General features: G+C 42.1%; 1 protein-coding gene across 9 annotated transcripts in view; it reads right to left on the reverse strand.

Annotated features, from left to right (window-relative positions):
• The window catches only part of CYRIA (CYFIP related Rac1 interactor A), a 105,072-nt gene that overhangs the window by 42,542 nt on the left and 39,936 nt on the right, over positions 1-22,594 (reverse strand). For 7 of the 9 annotated variants that reach the window (XM_056564237.1, XM_056564232.1, XM_056564234.1 and 4 more), the window contains exon 2: positions 21,037-21,103. The gene's annotated coding sequence lies outside the window, so the exon portion shown is untranslated. Of the gene's footprint in view, positions 1-21,036; positions 21,104-21,248; positions 21,568-22,594 lie in introns of those variants that run through there. The other 2 variants (XM_056564236.1, XM_056564229.1) reach the window with 2 other exon arrangements.

The following is a 22,594-nucleotide window of genomic DNA, read 5'->3' on the forward strand; positions in this document are numbered from 1 at the left end:
GCGTGATGTCATCATGTCCATATAGAGGGACTGCGTGATGTCATCATGTCCATATGGAGGGACTGCGTGATGTCATCATGTCCATATGGAGGGACTGCGTGATGTCATCATGTCCATATGGAGGGACTGCGTGATGTCATCATGTCCATATGGAGGGACTGCGTGATGTCATCATGTCCATATGGAGGGACTGCGTGATGTCATCATGTCCATATGAAGAGACTGTGTGATGTCATCATGTCCATATGAAGAGACTGTGTGATGTCATCATGTCCATATGAAGAGACTGCGTGATGTCATCATGTCCATATGGACCAAAATCTCTGAGGACAGTTCCAGCAACTTGTATAAAGTATGCCATGCAGAATAAAAAGTCAAACTAGATACTAAACTAGGTACTAAAAAGGTGTAACCAAGAAAAAGTAAGTGTGTATATAATGTATTTTTTTTAAATATATATATATATATATATATATATATATATATATATATATATATATATATATATATATTTTCTATAAAATGATAAAAGATGTAATTCTGTTGCCAACATTGCACAACTTAAAGATTTCCTAACCTCACATTTGGTTAAATATCAGTGGCTGATCTATATAATAATTTTTTTTTTTAATTTTACTATTCCCTCTGCACCGCAGATCCATATAAAAACCAAACTGGATGATGACAACTGCTCTTGTTTACAAGGGTCTCAATGCTAAATCAAATACACTCAAAATTGGAAGCACCCGTAAGCATATTAATGCTCATGTGTTAAGAAGTGCCCGCACCAGTAAACCCTCCACTGTATTTGCAGTTTGTTCAAGTTTCCTAAGGTGTCCACTAGATGGAGCAGTTTGTTCACATGTTTCCTAAGGTGTCCACTAGATGGAGCAGTTTGTTCACGTTTCCTAAAGTGTCCACTAGATGGAGCATGTTGCTCACAAATTTGTATACAGCAAAGCAGTGCTATACTAGTCATCAGCTACATGGCCAAACATACCCCACAAAATATCAATGTATATGTGATCTTACCAACATCCAGGTAAGAAGACTAGAGCGACTGACCTGCAGTACCAGACACAACCCATTGCCAAGAGTGGTGCTGTTTTTAGTAGGGGGTTGTACCCCAGTTTTCAGTTCAGCCTCGGAACTTGAAAGTGCATGAGCACCATCTGCATAGAGTTTATTAATATCTGTGGTCTCCAAACTGTGGACCTCCAGCTGTTGCAAAACTACAACTCCCAGCTCCCCCAACTCCCTGAAGACCACTGATCTACATGGTAGAGATAGGTAAATGAGTAGACAAAAGCCATGTATTATTTAGGAGCAGCATCTGCCCCCAATGTCTTCCCTAGATGAGGTCCTCCGACTATAATGTGCTTTTCACTGTACAATGTTCCTCGGGGCCGTCACCCTCTACTGTGCACAAATCCATTTTACATCCACAATAAAAGGTCAGCTCTAAATCCAGCGCAGGATCAATATAGATGGTAATGAGGTTTGCTGCAGGGGAGCAGTGGGTGAATGGGCTCGCCACAGTCTACTTTGAAGCCCCCCATCCCCCAATTTGCCTTTATATCATGCCCCCTATTTGTGCACCCTGATGTGTTCGACACTAGAGAGCAAAAAAATTTTCCCCCTGATATATAGTACAACTACGTGGTATGATGGAGAGGAAATCCTCACAGGCCTCTGTGGAGACAGTGGGAGTCCTGCCCGGCCCACCAACAGTGTTTGACAGCTTTCCCTCTATGAGGCCGGGTTCACACTACGGAATTTCTGAGCAGAAATACCAGTGCATTGCTGGCAATGGAGTCCGGCTGCACAGTGCACACTACAGCTAAAAGACTGGTCTTGTATACTCTTCAGGCGGAATATGCACTGTGGACATTGCTGTCTGTGGGAACGGCAATGTCCGTGTAGTCCTAGTGCACTCGGAAGCTCCGGACAGAAAAGTTTTGTCAGTGTGAACTCTGCCTTAAGCTGTTAAGGATGCAGGGCGTACAGGTACACCCTTGCGTCCAAGTCCTTAATGGGATACTCAGGTGAGTTTTTTTTTTTTAATCAACTTGTGCCAGAAAATTAAACAGTTTGGAAATTACTTCTATTAATAAAATTGTAATCCTTCCAGTACTTAGCTGCTGTATACTACAGGAAATTCTTTTCTTTTTGGATTTCTTTTCAGTCTGACCACAGTGCTATCTGCTGACACCTCTGTCCATTTTAGGAACTGTCCAGAGCGGCTACGGTTGCTATGGGGATTTGCTCCTGCTCTGGACAGTGGCGTCAGCAGAGAGCACTGTGGACAGACAAAAGAAATCCAAAAAGAAAAATTTCCTCTGTAGTATACAGCAGCTGATAAGTACTGGAAGGATTAAGATTTTTTTTTAATAGAAGTAATTTACAAATCTCTAACTTTCTGGCACCAGTGGATTTAAAAACAAAAAAAAAAAAGTTTTCCACCGAAGTACCTCTTTAAGGACGCCCTGTGCACCCTGGTCCCATTACGGAGAACGTTTTAAACCCGGTGGGTCCCGACTGCTATCAGCAGCCAGGACCCAGGGTTAATGGGGCATGACCGATCAGGCCGGTGCCCGGCATTAACCACGATCAAAGTTGTGTTTCCTAACAGGGAGACTCCAGCTGCTGCAAAACTACAACTCCCGGCATGCTGGGAGTTGTAGATTTGCAACAGCTGGAGGCACACCTGCTGGGAAATACTGATCTGGAGACATAAAGAAGAAATTTAGTGACGGCACCTCAAAACTGAGGTCCCCATTGGTGTTTCTATATAAACAAGTCAGCCCCTCCCATATAGCCTCATGAAATAGAAGAAAAGGAGGGTTATTATTTCCTATCTGTGGCATTTTACAAGGTAATGTCACCAGCAGAGCAGCACAGCTGTGGGATTTCCTGCGGAGGAGCGTGCACTTTATGGACCTTTTGCTTGTAGGACGCTCAGTGTTTAGTCTGACCCAACCCTAAGCTCCCCACCCCCCCAAAGGTCTTTTATGTTACTTCTGATTCTACACTTAGCTGCAATGTTTTGGAGTCTGTGGACGTAGTACAGAGGAGATACAAAGACAAAGAGGAAGCATTCAGAGGGATTGTGGCATTCAGTGCGGGGAAATCCCAGCAAAAGCAGCGGCCGCTCTCTGCCTTTAACTCCATGAAAGGAGGGAGGTCCGATTGTTCTGCAACATACTGAGCCGCTCACACATCGCACAATGGAGCCTTGTGTCACGCTAATTTATGCTGCGCAAAACTATCAGACGTTCTGGAGGAGCTTCTGTTCCTGGAGTAGAAAAGTCTATATAACTAAGAAAATAACAAAAAAACAAATAATAAAAAAAAAATAAAAAAAAAAAATTATATAAGCAATATGCAAAATAGAGAAAAAAAAAAGAAAAAAAAAGTTAAAGGAGAGAAAAAAAAGGAAAAAGAACAAAAGCAAAAAAAAAAAAGAAATAAGCATAATATTGTACGCCACTGGCCAAATTCCCATTGGTATTGCCGTTCATGGATTATCTAGTAAGCACTTATTTTTTTAACCATTTAAAATCCAGTAAAATGATAGACTCCAACGGGGCCCAACTGACCCCTTTGACTTTAAAAGGAGTCTTAAAGAGGCTTAAAAGGGGTACTCCCCTTGAAAAAAAAAAAAAACTACTACTTTTTTTTTTTTTAAATCAACTGGTGCCAGAAAGTTAAACAGATTTGTAAATTACTTCTATGTAAAAATGTTAACCCTTCCAGTACTTATGAGCTGCTGTATTTTCCAGAGGAAGTTCTTTTATTTTTGAATTTTCTTTCTGTCTGACCACAGTGCTCTCTGCTGACACCTCTGTCCATTTTAGGAACTGTCCAGAGTAGGAGCAAATACCCATAGGAAACCTCTCCTGCTCTGGACAGTTTCTGACATGGACAGAGGTGTCAGCAGAGAGCACTGTGGTCAGACAAAGGAACTTCAAGAAGAAAAGAACTTCCTGTGGAGCATACAGAAGCTGATGAATACTGGAAGGATTAAGATTTTTAAATTAGAAGTAATTTACAAATCTGTTTAGCTTTCTGGCACCAGTTGATTTGTAAAAAAAAATAAATAAAATAAAAAGTTTCCACCGGAGTACCAGAGAGACAGAGCAGATGAGATTCTCCCTGGAGGGGTGAACATAGCCTTCGGGTAAATTTCCTTGCTAAATTTCCTTAGTGGATACTCATTGTCCGGATTCGGCTCTTACGTCCACTGAAATATGCCACGAATGTAAGTGCGGTCCCATTGACAAAACATCATCTCCCCGATGGATTCTGCAGCAAGATAGAATATACTGTAACAAAATTTCCGACATGCAAACTTTGCATGGAATTCAATGGGATTGTGCCGCAGAATCTCTAGTGTGGATGGGGTCCACTTTTAATAGCAATTGTTCGGCCAACAGCCAGCTTTCCCCATACACATTATCGTTTGGCACGGCAGAACATTCATTTGTTCTCTATGAGGAGGGGTAAGCTGCAGCCAGATAGCTCTAGCGGTGACCAATCACTCCGTTTTTATTTTGCAGCATAAAAAAAAACACACATCCTTCACACTAAGGCATAAAAACACAATAAATCCTCCTTGTCCAGCGCCAACTATACAGAAATTATTGCTGTCTATGCTGGTAGCTTACTACCAGACACCTAACAAAGTAGACACAAATGTGTTACTCACAAGGGTCACAATGTCCCCTTTTTATGGCTGCAGCCTTCAGGATTCAAACTCCCATTAGAGTGTGTCTGGTTCCTCACAGCCTCAGTTTGCAAGACTGAGTTGTTCCTTGTTTTTAAGCCCAGCAATAAGCTGTATTCAGCACCTGTGCTGATCTGGGCCACACTGAAAATCTGGACTGGCTAGGAAGGGGATAAAAGGCCCCACTACCAACAGATCTTTCAAAAAACAGGACTTTAGTGAGCTAAGTATCACCATGGATTTTAACTCTTTCTGGATTTCCCATATCTTACCCATCTTTTCCTGGATGAGATAGACGTTTCCTGAAATCTGGTAGCTACATATTACAGGTACCTTGAGGAAATCTAGCAATGCCCTACCACAATTCCTGTCACTGTTTCAACAGTGGTCTATTGGGTGACTACTCTGAAGGAATGGTTAGGAGATACAGGGTAGGCACATGCGGACTATAGTGCTATATCACATCCTCAGGGCAGTGTTTCCCAACCGGTGTGCCTCCAGATGTTGCAAAACTACAACTCCCAGCATGCCTGGACAGCCAAAGGCTGTCCAGGCATGCTGGGAGTTGTAGTTTTGCAAAAGCTGGAGGCTCCCTGGTTGGCAAACACTGCCTCGGAAAGTGGATGTACAGTTAAAGAGACACTTTTCTTTCTTAAAGGGGTACTCCGGTGAAAAACTTTTTCTTCTTTTTTTAATCAACTGGTGCCAGAAAGTTAAACAGATTTGTAAATGACTTCTATTAAAAAATCTTAATTCTTCCTGTACTTATTAGCTGCTGAATACTACAGTGGAAATTCTTTTCTTTTTGAAACACAGAGCTCTCTGCTGACATCATGACCACAGTGCTCTCTGCTGACATCTCTGTCCATTTTAGGAACTGTCCAGGGTAAAAGGAAATCCCCATAGCAAACATATGCTGTTCTGGACAGTTCATAAAATGGACAGAGATGTCAGCAGAGAGCACTGTGCTCACGATGTCAGCAGACAGTTCTGCGTTTCAAAAAGAAAAGAATTTCCGCTGTAGTATTCAGCAGCTAATAAGTACTGGAAGGATTAAGATATTTTAATAGAAGTAATTTACAAATCTGTTTAACTTTCTGGCACCAGTTAATTTAAAAAAAAAAAAAAAAAAAAGGTTTTAAAGTTTCTCTTGAAACCCTGGTACAGCAGGATCACTTCTACAGAGGTCAAACTCCCACATGTCCCGTCCAGCAGGGAGTAGTCCCACAGCTTCTTGGTGTGCAGACATAACATCATATAAGTTAATAGCACCCTTGGGATCCCTTCCCAATGACAGCGGCATTTTATGGGTTTTGACAGAAGTTTATTATGTTATAGCCAAAAGATGATGAGTAAGTCCTTGAAGTCATGTTCTGATTCACTCTCCCGCTCTGCATATAAGAGCCGGAGACCTGTAATATCAGCTGTAATGTACGGCTACAGGTGCAAATTAAACCCAAAACCCAAGGCATTCGAGTTGGCATTTGGCCTCCGTCTGCCCAAATAGGCCTTGACATAGAAGCTAAAAGTGGGGCGGAAGTGCGGGAGAGATAGACGACAACTCCTATAAGGATGAAATCATCCACTTTCCGAAAACAAATTCTATTCATCCATTTCCATTCCAGTAGAATCTGGTGACAGCAAACGCAATAGCTATGGCAGCTGACAGCTCATAGGGGCAAACGTCTCCCCAATGGGCCAAATTATATAGCTGGGAAATAACTCAAGTTTCAATATAAATTGGTTCCAGGGCGACCATGGTGAAACCATCGTAGGTTGAGACCCTAGAAGAGATTTCCTCTGAACAACAGGTTTTGATAAGAGTTGTGCAGTTGCCATAGTGACCAGATCGCTTCTTTCATTTTGCAGAGGCCTTGTTAAAAATGAAAGAAGCAATCTGATTGGTTGCTATGGGCAACTAGTCAGCTTTTCCTATACACAGTTTTTAATAAATCACCCCCCCCCCCCACCACCAATATCCTTATAGAAATGTGAGATACTTGGCAAATAGCAGCACACCCAGACGGTATAAGGTGCAAAGAACAGAGCTTTATTCGCCCATGTCAATACAATACGACATTTCAATGGTTTCACACTGTCTTTATCAAGCAAAGATGGTGTCAAACCATCAAAACGTTGTATTGTATTGACATGAGCGACTAAAGCTCTGTTCTTTGCACCTTATACCGTCTGGGTGTGCTGCTATTTGCCAAGTATCTCATAGAAGCGGTCTGCGACTGGGACCTCATTTCTAGCCTGCACCCCGGTTTACTCTATGCTAATCACTGAGGTTGTGCTGCCTACCCCATGTGCTCTTATAGAAACTTGGATATTAGTTCTAAAGCCCCCAAAAGGTTGTCCGAAAATAGGAAAAAAAAAGTGAGGATTAAAGAAATATAAGTTAAAAGGGGTACTCCACTGGAAAACGTGTTTTTTTATTATTATTATAATTTTTTTTTTTTTTTTTTAAATCAACTGGTTGCCGTAATTTGGTTCCTGGTTTTATTTATCTGGTCAGGTAGGTTAGTTGATAGGTCCCGCACCATTTGAGAAACCTTGGCGTGGTGTGCGGGCTCAAGTGTGTCCTTCATATAAGAATATACTGGCTAATGTCTCAATTTTACATCAGTTTTGAGGGTTAACTAATGTCATTGTTTATATTAACCACAGCAGTGAAACCACATTGTGATCCATAGGTGCAGATCTTCCACTCCAACGTAGGTGCACAACTGCACTTGGGGTTGAGCACCTTGTATCACCTTAGATCACATCAATGTAAGAGTTTGTTTAAATCAACTGGTGCCAGAAAGTTAAACAGATTTGTAAATTACTTCTTTAAAAAAATCTTAATCCTTTCAGTACTTTTCAGCTGCTGTAATGATCCACAGGAAGTTCTTTTCTTTTTGAATTTGGTTTCGGTCTGACCACAGTGCTCTCTGCTGACATCTCTGTCCATTTTAGGAACTGTCCAGAGTAGGAGCAAATCCCCATAGCAAACCTATGCTGCTCTAGACAGTTCCTAAAATAAACAGAGGTGTCAGTAGAGAGCACTGAGGTCAGACAGAAAGGAAATTCAAAGAGAAAAGAACTTCCTGTGAATCATAACAGCAGCTGATAAGTACTTGAAGGATTAAGATTTTTTTTAATAGAAGTAATTTACAAATCTGTTTAACTTTCTGGCACCGGCTGATTTATAAAAAAAAAATATATATATGTTTTCCACCAGAGTACCCCTTTAATATCTAATACAGATAAAGCAAGTCCTTATATATAAAAGTAAGAAAGATCTGCTGGGAGCTGTAAATCACTGTCTATGTAGAGGACAGGAGCTTCTTCAGGGTCCTGTACAGTACACGCAATGTCCTAAAAAGGGAAATTGGAGCCTCCCTTACCTGGTGTCCAAAGGAGCAGATAACCGTGGCATAGGTAAAGAGTAGTACAGAACATGTAGTACTGTCATGAACTGTAGGAGGTGCTACCAGACAGCCAGTAAGTCAGTGCATACGCTTCAGTAATACAGGTGATTTACCAGTGAACACCCATTCTGATTGGTCAGTTCTTCCAGGCAGTGACAATGCAATGGGCATATAAGTGTTCTTAGGGTGGTAATTGATGCATGTATTTTTTCCTTTTCCAATGCCCACACATACGTAAATTTTCAGTCTGACTCCTGCTGCTTTTTTGCGTTATTTTATAGATTTCTTTGCATTCACCTAATAAAGTTTTGATTGATTTATATACTAAGTATTCGATGTGTTTGATAGGTATAATTCTATTTAGATTTGAAGTCTAGGTGACAACTATGGTCTCTATCCAGGCTCATACATTGACCCAGTGTTTCCCAACCAGGGTGCCTCCAGCTGATGCAAAACTACAACTCCCAACATGCTGGGAGTTGTAGTTTTGCAACAGCTGGGGGGCACCGTGGTTGGGAATCCCTGCATTGTCCAGTGATTGTCCCATCGGCTTTCAAAGAACTGGATTGGATTTATGATGAGTTTTTGGGAGTGAATATTCTTAAAATTAGGGTGAAGTGCGTGTACAGCCTGAACAGTAGTCAGTCAGCAGAATGGGAACGTCTACCGCCCCTCAGTACATAATAATGGTGTCTCTCAAAAGGGCTTAAAAATCCATGGAGGGGACTTGACAAACAGCGCTTGTCTTCCTGGCTGCGCAGTACGGCGTGGGCTTGAGGAATGACATTAGGGACAGGAATAATACTGAGAGCAGGGTGGGGGTGGTGAACAGCGCCTTATGATACATTATAGGCAAAGAGGAGGAGATCAAAACTGGACCTGGACACAGTGGGGGAGATTTATCAAAACCTGCCCAGTTGCCCATAGCAACCAGATTGCTTCTTTCATTTTTAACAAGGCCTCTGCAAACTGAAAGAAGCAATCTGATTGGTTGCTATGGGTAACTCAGCAACTTTTCCCCTGGACAGATTTTGATAAATCTCCCCCAGCATGCCCACCATCAGTAAAAATACAGGGGGTCATGGGTGTACAAAACCCCTGCAAGAATAAGATTTTTTTAATAGGCGGGAAAAAAAAAAAAATGGTTAATGCAGAAAGCTACCGTATATACTCAAGTATACTCTCCCCCGCCCCCCCCCCCCCCTTCATCATCACCGCCTGTCAATCCCTTCATCAGTGGTCTTCAACCTGCGGACCACCAGATGTTTCAAAACTTCAACTCCCAGTATGCCCGGACAGCCGATGGCTGTCCGGGCATGCTGGGAGTTGTAGTTTTGCAACATCTGGAGGTCCACAGGTTAAAGACCACTGAGAAGGAATTGACAGGCGGAGGTTCACTCGAGTATAAGCCGAGGGGGGAGTTTTCAGCACGAAAAATCGTGCTGAAAAACTCGGCTTATACTCGAGTATATACGGTATATCCAGAATATTTGAGGTGCAGCATCATCAGAAATCCCAGAGCTCACACCCATGAAGGATTACATATAGTGATGGTGAATACAGGACTGGAAGAGAGCCACCGACCGACTGGCGTCTCAAAGCTATGCCCGCACCTCCTTTACAGAACACTGGTTCACTCTGTATGAAAGAAGTTTTAACTCCTTATAGGCACATGGGTTATCCAGTGTAGAATACCCATTTTCAAGTAATAGAGGTGGGAGGTGCGCTGATCAGGATCCTCCCCCAGATATTGAGGTAACGTATCTCTCACTCTGGAGAGCCTGTCTATCCTGCAAACCCAATGATTGATGGACACCATGTAATGCTCAATATCCCCAGTGGTGGCGCTGCAGGGAAATTAAACAGATTATTCTCTCTGTGACTAAATTATTCCCAGATTGTCTGTTCAGACCAAATATGGCGTCTTGAAGGCTCATGTCTTTGAATAAACTTAACATGTTGTCCAGATGTGTCAAAAGTGTGACTGGGAGCATATGGTAAGTGAACTTTTACACCTGTTCACACTGGTGCGGTGTCCATTGCCGCCGCGGCGCTGTGTCTGCGGAGAGGCGCGGCCCAGAGACTGGTTTGAGTGGCATTGGGGCAGCTCTGCCAGTGGGTGGTTCCCCCTGTGGGCACTGGTGTTGCGGCGGTGGTGGTTGCCGCTCAGTGCTGCGCCATTTTATGTTAGGGACCCACTACTTACAGGTGGCCATGACATGGCTAGTGGGCTTGCACTTCATGATCATAAAGTACACTAACGACCTGTTAGTTTAATAAATGTTGCTGAGAAGCATTAGATCAAGGTGCATGTTGTGGATGTGCGACCAGGTCTGTTTTCTCCATTTGAATTCACAAAAGTTTAAATTAATTCATAATACCAAGGTGAGGATGGCACTCATGAATATTCAGTATTCAAGCTTTATTCCAAAGTCCGGTCACTACGCTTGCACCATTATTATTGGACACTTTATTCTGGGATTAAGCACCACGAGGCTAACAGTGGAGATGGGAATTAAGGCGTGTAGCTGTGAGGGACGTCTAATATCGCACAGCAGTGCCGATTCGCTTTCTTTTTATGAACTTTGTTTAAATTAATTCAGGTCTCACTCCTGAGACTGATCGTAAGGCCATGATCACATGGAAGAATTTCGGTGCCGGATTACGCATTGGAATCTGACAAGGTAATTCCTCTGCAGCAGAGTCGCATTGAATTCAACAGGATTCTGCTGATCTATGCACACGACTGAATTTCCGTGCAAGATGTTTCCAGCATGGAAATTCCATTTTTTCGTGTCTGCACAAAGAACGAACATGTTCATTCTTTGTGAAGAGACCGCATGGAAAGCATAGCCGTCTATGAGACTACACATTCCTGTGTGGTCCTAGCGCCCCCAGATTATGCCAGCGCCCGCACTTTTCTAAAGGTCTGCACAGAGATTCTGGGGGAAGTACACAGCAGCACTCTTCACTCCCTGGCTGTCACTCAGACCCAACCCATTCACTGCTTAAAGGGGTATTCCAGGATTTTATTTTATTTTATTTGACTATGCTACAGGGGCTGTAAAGTTAGTGTAGTTCATAATATAGTGTCTGTACCTGTGTGTGACGGTTTTCTCACAATTCTTATGTGATTTTCATCCCAATATTTATTTTTAACAGCATACAAAATGACGGCTGCCTCTGATTTTTCCCAGCTTTCAATGCAGTCGAGACCTGACTCACTAGTCAGCTGATGACAGGGAGCCTGTCTGCTTCAATGGGTGGAGGGATCGCTTGGTGGGAGAGAGATCAATCTGCAACTAATGCAACAGCTGTAGGCACCCTGATTGAAAACCACAGGTCTTTTGAATGGATGCAGCTCATTTATGTTTCAATAGGTGGGGTGGCTGATGTGTGGGGGAGAGGAAAATGGAATTGTGAGATTTGTAGTCAAAAAAAAGAAAAAAAGTATAACAGGAAATATCAGTTCACAAAAAGCTAGCCACAGCATGATGGTAATCTCACAACATAGCCATTTAGCCCCAAGACAAGCACAGAACCTTCCTAAGCCATGTCCATTATTAAGGGGTACTCCGCTGAAAACCTTTTTTCTTTTAAATCAACTGGTGCCAGAAAGTTAAACATATTTGTAAATTACTTCTATTAAAAAATCTTAATCCTTCCTGTACTTATTAGCTGCTGAATACTACAGAGGAAATTCTTTTATTTTTGGAATGCTCTCTGATGACATCACGAGCACCGTTCTCTCTGCTGACGTTATTATAATAACGCTTTATTTATTGTTGTCCTTAGTGGGATTTGAACCCAAGTCCAAGGCAGCAGTGCTAACCACTGAGCCACCATGCTGCCCTCAGCATACATCTGCTATGCATGGTAGCTAAAATGGACAGAGATGTCAGCAGAGAGCACTGTGCTCGTGATGTCATCAGTGTTCCAAAAAGAAAGGAATTTCCTCTGTAGCATTCAGCAGCTAATAAGTACTGGAAGGATTAAGATTTTTTAATATAAGTAATTTACAAATATGTTTAACTTTCTGCCACCAGTTGACTTAAAAGAAAAAAGGTTTTCACCGGAGTACCCCTTTAAGTCTATGGAGTGAATAGGTCGGACAGATTGGCCAGTGAGTGAACAGCGCTTCCATGTACTTTACAAGGTTATAACTCACGTTCAAGAGTAAGTCCCGGTGAGATCTAAACTTTTGACTTGTCTAAAGTTTATTCAAATGACAACTTTAAAAACAGATGGTCCAGATAACAACCTACCAGATCCCAGTATATTTCACTGGTTCCGATGGCCAACAGTATGTGGTTAATTTTACAACGCACGCATCTTCTGGCTCACTTGTCTGTGAAGTATATGACAGTATTGTGGTGTCGCGCACATCTGTGCACATAGTCTTTGACCAGTGAGTAAATATCCTGAGATCAGCACAGGATCGATGGGGACTCACAAAAATGTCACACCTACTTGAGAAATGAGGCATCCCAGTGACAAGGCCTTTATCACCGCCCCATGGACCTATGTAACATGAGCCCGGATGGTCATCTGAGATCTGGTTGAAGGGGGTGATGTACAGTATTAAGTGCTGGAGAGAAAGTAAAACACATTTCCCCATGATAATTTCTAGTATTAACCAATTTTGATACATTTCTCCAATTAACTCTAAAGGCGCCCATAAACTTTATAATGTAGTAGATGGGTCATAATGCATTGGGAAGATAGAATATCTCAGGGCTGAGATTATGTAGTGTGAATGAACCCTTACAGCAGTGTTTACCGACCAGGGTGCCTCCAGCTGTTGCAACACTACAACTCCCAGCATGCCCGGACAGCCAAAGGCTGTCCGGGCATGCCGGGAGTTGTAGTTTTGCAACAGCTGGAGGCACCCTCGTCAGGAAACACTGCCTTAAAGTGTAGCAAAAAAAATTGAGTGGGGATTCTAGGCGTTGGCAGAACAAGCCGGCACTGGGAGTGCTGTCACCATAGACGGCAATGCACTTCAGAGCAGATTGCGCAGAAAGAATTGACATGTGCAGAATCAAAAATTCCACAATGCGCATGGTGCAACAGTATCCTATTGAAAACAATAGGACTCTGCTGCAAGGGAATTTTCTAACTGAATTTTTCCGCCAAATTCCACTCAAATTCTGCTGCATGAATGGATCCTTAGACTCTCTAATCAAACACTGTCTAAGAATTAGAGGGTTTTATTTACCTAAACAGTTTATTGGGAATTATTATGTCTACTACGTCTCTGCCTTTCACATCAAACAAACCATAATTGTGGTTGTAAACTACTATCCCCATTATGTACTGATAGATGAAGGCTGTTAGGGCAAGAATGAGAGGTGTAGTATAGATCAACTGCTGCTAGTGCTGCCCAAACCAATTAAAACCCATATTAATAAACACCGACATATCCAAGCCCTATTACCTGACTAGAGCATCAGATAGGGATTGTTCAATAGTTTTATAACCAGTTTACTCTACAGTAAACTGCGCTTTGTATGACAGGGTAGGGCAGGGTAATGGAGGAAGTTAAACTAGTTCATTGAAATAACCCTCTACCTCTTCTGTGTACAACGAAACCTGTGTTGCCAGGTGTCATGTGTGTTACAGTGTATGCAAAAAACAAAAAGGTGGGTTATTGTTATTTTGAGTTTCTTTAGCCTTAGACACACACATATAATATATATATATAGATAGATAGATAGATAGATAGATAGATAGATAGAGAAAACACTGGCGCAGCACTCCAAAATTGCAAAAAAGTGTAGAAATGTATTCCTTCATGTCAAAATTTTAACATGAAGGAATACATTTCTACACTTTTTTGCAATTTTGGAGTGCTGTGCCATTGTTTTCTATTACATGGACTTTGATCGAATCGGGGCGCTGGCCCCGGGCATCTAATGGTGAAGTAGTGCTGCATTGTTTTTGTGTATATACACACATATACACACACACACACACTTTTTTCAAATGTCAAACTATAGAAATGTATAAAAAAAATAAAATAAATAAAAAAAAATATATATATATTTTATACATCTTTTTTACATATGTATATTTATAAAAAATATGTATATAAAATATTATATTCTATAAATTTAATAAAAAAATATTCATATTAGTTTATTTTAATTAGAAGTATATATATATATTGGGCCAGAACCTTCCCACGGAGGGAGGAGGAGAAGAATCAGACGGGGTGGCCGCAGAGGACGGCAGCAACAACAAAAGAACGACATCCACGAGAAGCAATCGGGCGATAAAGGGCACAAGAACTTAGTGGTAAATATTTCTTCCCACACACTTACACCTACTGAAATGACTGTATTGAACAAGGGATTGTCTTTTTGCCCCACAGCAGGGATGGACTGGGTACAACTATATGCTGATTTAGCAGCTTTGTATAGGAACATCAAACTAAAAATATGGTTTAATACTAATGTTTGTGATCCGCAGCCACAGACCATGAGTGAACTCTCTTTAAAATATTGGGGGTTGTCCAACAAGAGTGAATTTGTTCCCCAGCTCAATTCCCAAACTGTGGAGACGTTTTCTGAGCTTGTGAACAAAGACATTGATGGTTTAAAGCAGAAACGTAGAGGAATAGTGTGGTGGGGACGACCTAATTTGTCTAGAACAGAAAGAGATGCCCTTGAGTCCCTGGTCCATAATGACGACTTAGTCATAAAACCTGCAGATAAGGGAGGGGCAGTCGTCATTATGGACCGGAGTCTATATTTAGAAGAACTCTATAGACAGCTTGATGATACATCTGTATATAAATGTACTATGGTAGATCCCAAAACTATGATTACCAATAGATTGAAGACATTGGTGGATCATGCATTCGCGTCGGATGTGATAGATAGTGAATTACACAGATTTTTACTGCCGTCCCACCCGGTGACCCCGGTTATATATATCTTGCCCAAGATCCACAAGAATCTGCAACGACCCCCTGGACGTCCAATTGTTTCAGGGCGTGAGTCTATTTTGAGCCCAGCAGCAATTTTTGTGGATCGGGTCCTAAGAGAATATGCTATTACAGCACGGTCATATCTACAGGACACGACAGATTTTTTGAATAAGATAGCTGATGTAACTTTGCCTGAGAATGTGATTCTAGTCTCCTTTGATGTCACTAGTTTGTATACTAGCATCAACCATGATAGGGGTCTGGAGTGTGTGAGGAGGGCCCTGATGAGCTCCCGATACTCGGATGAGTGTAGGGAGTTCATTTTGGGACTCGTGGAAATCATTTTGACTTGTAATTACTTCTTATGTGACGACCGGTTCTATATCCAATTAAAAGGGACGGCCATGGGGTCCAACATGGCCCCCACCTATGCCAACATGGTTATGGCAGAGTTGGAGGAGATGTCGGTCTATGTATCCCACCACTTCAGCCTTGTGCTGAAGTGGTGGAGATACATAGATGACATCTTTGCCATTTGGAGTGGCAATGAAACACAGTTGGGTGAGTTTTTCAATTTCCTTAACTGTATTGATCAGGACATCAAATTTACTATGGTGTATTCCAAGGTAGGCATACAGTTCTTAGATACCTGGGTTTACATAGCAGGAAGGAGACTCAAAACTGACTTGTATGTGAAGGATACAGACAGAAACAACTTACTACATTATAGTAGCCTACATCCGAAAAGGATGGTCCGCTCCTTGCCATACAGTCAGTTTTTAAGAGTCAAAAGAATAGTGGATGACCCAACACAGCTTGAACAAAGATTAGGTGACATGGAAGATAAGTTCATGTCTAGAGGGTACCCTAAAAAACTTATTAGGGAACAACAAGAGAAAGCTAGAGGATTAAATAGGTCCACACTACTACAGACAACACCCAGGATTAAACACCAAAATAGGATACCCTTCATCTCCACTTATAATGGATATAGCAAAGAGGTGGCACAGATTATCCATAAACATTGGTCAGTGATATCACACTCGTACACAAATGTACCAGAACTTCAGACTCCTCCTTTGCTCTCATATAGACGATCAGTCAGTTTGAGAGACAAGGTTGTGAAATCAGATATCTTTCCAGTCAAACAGGATTTGGCCACACAACTGAGACCTGGATGTTATCCCTGTCTCAGTTGTGAAAACTGTAGTCTGATGATCAAGGGTGATTGTTTCACCCATCCTCAAACTAAACATAAATACAACATTAGGCATCATGTTACATGTAAGACAGATTATGTGATTTATGTGATCATTTGCCCTTGCAATTTAATCTATGTAGGGGAAACCAGCAATTCGTGCAAAACTAGACTCAATCACAAATCTTCCATCAGGACTAAAAAAACGGAATTACCCATCCCAAGACACTTCCTAGACGTTGGTCACAATGTGAATCAACTTAGATTCACTATTATTGAACATGTCCCCATGCCTAAAAGAGGAGGGAATAGACAGAGAATTCTTAAGCAAAAAGAGGTGATGTGGATTGACAAATTTAATTCACTACATCCAAACGGCCTTAATATAGATTTTCCTGTTCGTGCCTTTAATTAGGAATTTCTACGTCTCCGTGATTCTTTAGGAACTTTGAAATTGCAGAGCCAGCGATGTTCCCCTATTTTTATAGGTTCTGTTAGCTACTCCGTAGTAATGGTGCTGTAACTTTTTTTACGATTTCTTTATATTTGTCACTTACACTATGCCTCTCTATGTTTCTAGATACTCACCATCTGGGTCCGGAGATGAGCTGGCGTTACACCTGTGACCATCACAAGGATTCTGCTGAAATATATAGGGTAATTTAGGATGTCAAACATCCCACATCATTGTGTGATTGCAGCTTTATGGGATCTTGGACATAGTATTGGGGATGACCTAGTTTAGAAAAAGGGCTTGAGATATTTATTTTATTACATTGTATTAGGGAGCGCATTATGGGGGTTATGCATATCCCAGTGAGCAGCTCTGCCGAAGTATATATGGAACCATACAGTGAAGGAGTCCTAGTTGTGGGACCAGAACACAAAGAGAGTTCCTTGAGAACAGGCTTTGGACCTGATATGTAATCGGTCAGAATAGGCTGCCGACACCACTGGTTTCTGTCCATAGGACAGACCCCTTCAAAATGAGCCATGGCCGCAAACCATATACAATGTAGGGTGTTATACCTTATGAGTTGAATATATGACACAATTATTTAAAATGGTTCTTGCCCTTATTTATAGGTTAGTATGGTCATCTTCAGTACTTTACCTTGCCCTTAAAACTTGCCAATACTCAACATGGCGCCCGTACTATAATTGTTGATGTGCGCGTGCGCACAGAATACTGACACATGCACTGTGGAGATTTGGACATCTTACCCGGCAACTGGTGACGACTTCCGGCGACGACCGGAAGTAACGAAACGGCACCTGCGCACTGACTTTGTGTACAAACACACTGTTCTCAACGGAAGTTGACCCTGATTGGACATTTATGCTGCTGTCAACAGGTGAACGCCGCCTCTTGAACCGGACCTCAGATGAATTTATTAATATTTATATGCACGGTACACTATTGAACCACTGTATTATATGAACAATATGTAAGCACTATATATTACTGTATACCGCTGTATTTATAACACATGTATATGAGACCGATGATGGTCTATTGGAGTACTTTTCTAGTTTGTTTTGATTTTGGTTTGGGCACACCCCCCTCATTTGTGTATCTAATTGGAGGGCCTATATATACACATGCTTGTATAATGTTTGATATGCTTGAGAAAGGCTCTATTGTCGAGCCGAAACGTAGCTTTTCTGCACAGATGTGTGAATAAACCCACGCTTTCACGGGTAAACTGGTGTGCCGCTTCTACTTGATTCTACATATTACTTGGGAATTGGTCGGTTCCTGAAGCTTGGCACCCGGGCGGATCTGGAATCCTGGTGCACGGTGCTCCCCTTGACCCATTATTTCTATATATATATATATATATATATATATATATATATATATATATATATATTCCAAAATGAACAGGGCGGCACTCCCGCGATCCGTAATAAAGTGATTTTTATTCACCCAAAATGTGTAGCAACGTTTCAACGTATATATTAAAAGGGAACCTGCCAGTAGGTTTTACACTACTTAACTGGTGGCACCAGGATATATAGGCTAACAATGTTTCTTACCATATCCAAATATCCTCCTGAGCTTTCCCTATAGTGTAGAAGGATGTTTCCAAAGCACGGTGCCTCCAGCTGTTGCAAAACTACAACTCCCAGCTGCCTTTGGCTGTCCGGGCATGCTGGGAGTTGTACCGTAGTTATGCAAAAAGTGGGGGCCCCCTGATTGGGAAACACTGGTGTAGAAAATTAACTTTTAAGAAGTGTACCCCAACGCATGGTAATGAGATTCAAGCAGTCATCGGGGTGTGCGGCATCCTGAAGTAGTCACAGCATCCTGGGCTGCAATCACTCCGACTCCAGCTTAATTACCAGCCCGGGCACCACTGACGTCACCACTCTGCACCTCAAGTCTTGCGCCAGCCAAGAAGCAGCTTTATGCCCAGGGAGGTCGCTGCTTCTGGGCCTGCATTGGCCAGTGACTTGTGGGGAATGCCTTGATAACTATAGCAATCATAGCACTTTTGGTCCCTGAGTAGCTTCGGCGAAAGGGGACATTGTACCTGGAGCCTTGCAGGTGCCTTTTGGCCCGGAGGTGAAGGGTTTGGTTTATTGGGGGGCCTCTCTCCTTTCGGAGAAGGGCTTGCGATGGACCCCATCCTCGTGTAAGTTTTTGTGTGTGAACACTTGCATGTTAAAACCTGGTTTCAGGTTTCCTTTAACATAACAGCTCATTGAAACAATAGGTTGTCACACATTCTCTTTTAAACATATTTTTAAATGATTTTTGACAATGTTTTTCAGTTTTACTATAATAAAAATAATCTCAAAATTTTGCATTAGGCTTTAATCTAAGTCGAGACTTCCTTTTTTGTTCAGATGACTTTCCAGCAGTGTCCTGCTTATTATCACAGATCGGATTACTGCGAAAGGTAACACCAATGTAAAGATAACAGAGGTACACTCGACAGCTGTTGCTCACAGATCAGCCTCCTACTCCCTCTAGAGCGACCTCTATAAAAGCATGCAGAACCTTTTCCCATTCATATCAATCGGACAGCTTGTTGTCTATATCCATGGGGCTTGCTGTAAAGCATCTCTTTAAATGCTGTTAAAAATTAGCTCAGGCAAGATGACTGTTTCCATAATAATGTAGAAAAAAAAACAAAAAAAATCAGAAAATAGAAACCAATGGAAAAAAACTAAACAAAAACACATTTCAGTTTCTGGTGTTACATTCCCTTTAAAGGGGTACTCCATTGGAATACATTTTTTTATTTTTTTTAAATCAACTGGCCAGAGATGTCAGCAGAAAGCACTGTGGTCAGACAGAAAGGAAATTCAAAAAGAAAAGAACTTCCTCTGGAGCATACAGCAGCTGATAAGTACTGGAAGGATTAAGATTTTTTAAATAGAAGTAATTTACAAATCTGTTTAACTTTCTGGCACCAGTTGAGTTTAAAAAAATATATATATATTTCCAGGGGCGTACCCCTTTAAAGAGTTTATTCATTGATTTTTTTTTCCCAATAATTTTTGCTTTCTGCATCAGTTTCTCCGGGTTTTCAAGATCACTGCAAGCCTCATCTCTGATAGCTGTACTATAAGGCTATGTCCACATATTGCAAATCCAACACTTATTTTTTAAATATCCACGGCAGGACTTTGAGGCTTACACTTAGGCCTCATGCACACTGCTGAAATTCACAGTGGCTTTCAATGGGGTTCTGTTGCTCTGTGCACACTGCGGAACTTCCGCACTGGAATTCCGCCGGCAGAACGGATGACCGCCCAAATAATGTACATGTTCATTCTTTGGTTGGAATTCTGCTGAACTGCACTGTAGCCTATGGAGACTGCACACACCCTACCGTTGATAATTTCGGAAGCGCACGCCTTGGACCTCCACTGTGGTTCTGCACAAGGATTTAACACCAATCAATAAGGCCAATCCATGCTGGACCCATTCCAACATTGTGCAGAATCTGCAGGGAAGAGATGCATGGGTCGCAGATTGTCCTTTGGATTTGACATGGAATATAGCGCTCATCTGACACACTTCCTTTCAAAAATATTAGGGCAGTGTTTCCTAACCAGTGTTCCTCCAGCTGTTGCAAAGCTACAACTCCCAGCATGCCTGGACAGCCAAAGCCAGTGTGCTTCCAGCTATTGCAAAACTACAACTCCCAGCAAGCCGGCACAGCCAAAGCTAATGTGCTTCAACTTGTTGCAAAACTACAACACCAAGCATGCCCGGACAGCCAAAGGCTGTCCGGGCATGCTTGGTGTTGTAGTTTTGCAACAAGTTGAAGCAAAGCACATTAGCTTTGGCTGTGCCAGCTTGCTGGGAGTTGTAGTTTTGCAATAGCTGGAAGCACACTGGCTTTGGTTGTCCAGGCATTCTGGGAGTTGTAGTTTTTCAAGAGCTGTAAGCACCCTTGGTTTGGTTGACCAGACATGCTGGGAGTTGTAGTTTTGAATGATGGGTGTTGTAGTTTTGCAACAAGTTGAAGCAAAGCCCATTAGCTTTGGCTCTGCCGGCTTGCTGGGAGTTGTAGTTTTTTAATAGCCGGAAGCACACTGGCTTTGGCTGTCCGGGCATGCTGGGAGTTGTAGTTTTTCAACAGCTCTAAGCCCCCTTGTTTTGGTTGACCAGACATGCTGGGAGTTGTTTTGCAACAGCTGGAGGCACACTGGTAGGGAAACACTGACTTAGGGTCCCCCCTAGACATTCTGGGCATTTGCCATAGGACATACAGACCATAAATTAGAATTTTTTTTTAGAAGTTACCTTTTCCACCTAGTTTCTGGACGACCACTTCAAAGGATTTCCTCTCTTAACATGAGTTCCCCCAAACCTGTTGATAAAAAAAAAAAAATGCCATCATTCACCTGTCATACATGACCAATATACATGCACCGTAATAATAGACGGCATAACATAAAAGATCCCCATTCAGTATCATATGATGGTGGGGGCCGTGCCCCTGCAGCAGACAATACCTTAATATTGCAGATCCTTTTAGCTACGTGATAGTAAATCCCGCAGCTACAATGTGATCCCTGTTTTGCAATCCGTACAATGCAGCCACTTGTTCACATGCCGGACGCTAATTCACTTCAACGTCCTTCAAAAAGGAGGAGGATGAGGAGGAGGAGGAGGAGGAGGGAAAGAAGGGGAGAGGGAAAAAAAAATAAAAAGCTGTCCCCGGCAGGAGATTCATCAGTAGGTAACCCTAGTGACAATCAAGCGGTCCCAATAGAAAGTGTTTGCCTATGGCAGTGACCATATATGGGCATGAAGGCTCCTCACATGGCAGGGACATCTTTTATCAGACGTGAATCCATGCCGCGTTATCAGCACTGCAGGAGCCGCAGACAAAAGCCTCGCACAAGACACACACCGCACCGATAAGACGCCTATTTATTATCCGCCCGTCATTACGGATCAGCTGCATGATGTGTGATCAAGCTGAACGCCCCCTTTAAATGATCACATGACGTCCTCTCCTACGGCAGGATCCCCATTACACAACCCGGCTGTGAAGGGTCCTGAGAGCCCCCACCCCCCCAACAGTTCAGACATTGTACCTTTGCACTATTTTAAGTGAAATCAATAGGCTTAATGGTTTATACATGGACTCAATGGCTCTGGAATATGTAGTCCAACCTGCAGGCGCTGTGTTCTAGATTAGGGGGAGCTGAGCAGATAGATATAGATTTGTGCATTTGTGTTTCAGTTTAATAAATACCTTTGACATACACTTACACTATAAGGGTCTGGGCACACAGAGATGGATTTTCTGCATCGTAGTTGCTGCAAAAAATCCGCAGCGGATTTTCCTGCCATTTACTTCAATGGATCAGTGGAAAATCTGGCACTATTGTGTATTTTCTAGGTGGAAAACATTTTTAAAAAATCAACTGGTGCCAGAAAGTTAAACAGATTTGTAAATTACTTTTATTTAAAAATCTCAATCCTTCCAGTACTTATCAGCTGCTGTATGCTCCACATGAAGTGCTTTTCTTTTTTGAATTTCTTTTCAGTCTGACCACAGTGCTCTCTGCTGACACCTCTGTCCATGTCAGGAACTGTCCAGAGCAGGAGAGGTTTGCTATGGGGATTTGCTCCTACTCTGGACAGTTCCTAAAATGTACAGAGGTGTCAGCAGAGAACACTGTGGTCAGACAGAAAGGAAATTCAAAAAGAAAAGAACTTCCCCCCCCCCCCCCGTAGTATACAGCAGCTGATAAGTACTGGAAGGATTAAGATTTTTAAATAGAAGTAATTTACAAATCGGTTTAACTTTCAAAACAAAAAAAATAAATGTTTTCCAGTGGAGTACCCC

The sequence above is a fragment of the Hyla sarda genome, chromosome 3 (assembly GCF_029499605.1).
Source record: "Hyla sarda isolate aHylSar1 chromosome 3, aHylSar1.hap1, whole genome shotgun sequence".
Taxonomy (NCBI): Eukaryota; Metazoa; Chordata; class Amphibia; order Anura; family Hylidae; genus Hyla; species Hyla sarda.